Genomic DNA, 1,431 nt, shown 5'->3' with positions numbered 1-1,431 from the left:
TGTCTCTGAGTCATTGTTATGGCAATTTTATTTAATAAAGGGCATCAGCCGTTGAGTTCGTTTTGGTCTCTTTTACTATGCTGTACAGCAGGAGAAGTCACGCAGTCAACAGAGTAACAGAGTGAGTTCTGCCTTCGCAGGGGTTGCAAGCCTCTAATAACTATCTGCTACGTTCACTCCCAGGGGCCTTGACTGCACCCAGCCATAGGCTGGACACAGGAAGACTCCCACGAGTGCCCGCAGCTGCTACGCTAAGATTATCAGGAAAAGTAAATTCTAGACAAAGCATTCGCGGTTCCCCACACAACTGAGTGTGTGAGCTACGGTTGTTTACAAAAATACCTCTGTGAGCACTACAAGTGAGGAAAAGCATGCATACATGAGAAATTTCCATTACAGTCATGCAATTGAGTTTTCTGTATGATTCCTGACAAACTGCACTCATGGCAATTTTCTGATAAAATGAACGTGACAAGTGTGTCAGCATGTTGAAGCTGGCACACCATCAGCCCTGCAGCTGTGGGTGAAGAGCACGATAAATTCTATTACATTTTTAGGGATACTCCTGTGAATTTCAGACTGTCTGTGCTGAGAGTTGATCTTGTTTATTTCAGTTCAGTCTGTTTCCTACTTAGAATAGTTGTTCATAAATTCCGTATGTTTTTAATTTATTTTTTGTTGTGGTTTTGTTTTCATAAGTTGGATTCATGTGTTGGATTCGTGGTTTGATTTCCACGGACTCTCAATGACCCATTACTTCACAGACAACTGGGAGAATGTTCAAAACGTTCAGGCCAGATCAGGTGATATTCTGATTGCCACATATCCTAAAGCAGGTCAGTCATGAAACCAGTTACTGCATGATGGTTTGTAAAAATATGTTGACATGGGTGAGTGGTTGAGATAAGCTCTTAGAGGTGTGGTTAGTGTGTGTGGATCTGTACTGTTATGCTGCACGTATGAGATTATTTATGTTTAGGTGGTCTGACCTAATAGTTAAGTACGCTCCGGAGTTCTTTAAAATAAATAATTTTTGTATATCCTATGGCTAATTAATGCTCTCTCAGGTCTACTTTAATTTCCCTAAATTATGAAGGTAACAACAACACCTTCTCATACACAATAACCACACAATAGTTGAACGTTCAACTATTTGCTAAAATAATGAAAAGTATTAGAAAAATAAAAGTAAAATAAATACAATCAGCCACAAATAAAATGCTGTCAGGCACTTAAATGTCTCTGCTGAGTTTTTACCATGAATGATACACTCCAACCAAAATAATTGAGTTCAATGACCACACAAAAACACTTTCAGTTTCCACATCCACCAAAATAAATCTACTGTCCTTAAACCGACACCAAGGAAATTTTCAACTGTAATAAAACATTTTAATATCTTTTGTGATGATACATCGATTTACAACTAGT

Source organism: Salarias fasciatus, chromosome 20, assembly GCF_902148845.1.
Source record: "Salarias fasciatus chromosome 20, fSalaFa1.1, whole genome shotgun sequence".
Lineage (NCBI taxonomy): Eukaryota > Metazoa > Chordata > Actinopteri > Blenniiformes > Blenniidae > Salarias > Salarias fasciatus.
This window is presented reverse-complemented; position numbering follows the sequence as displayed.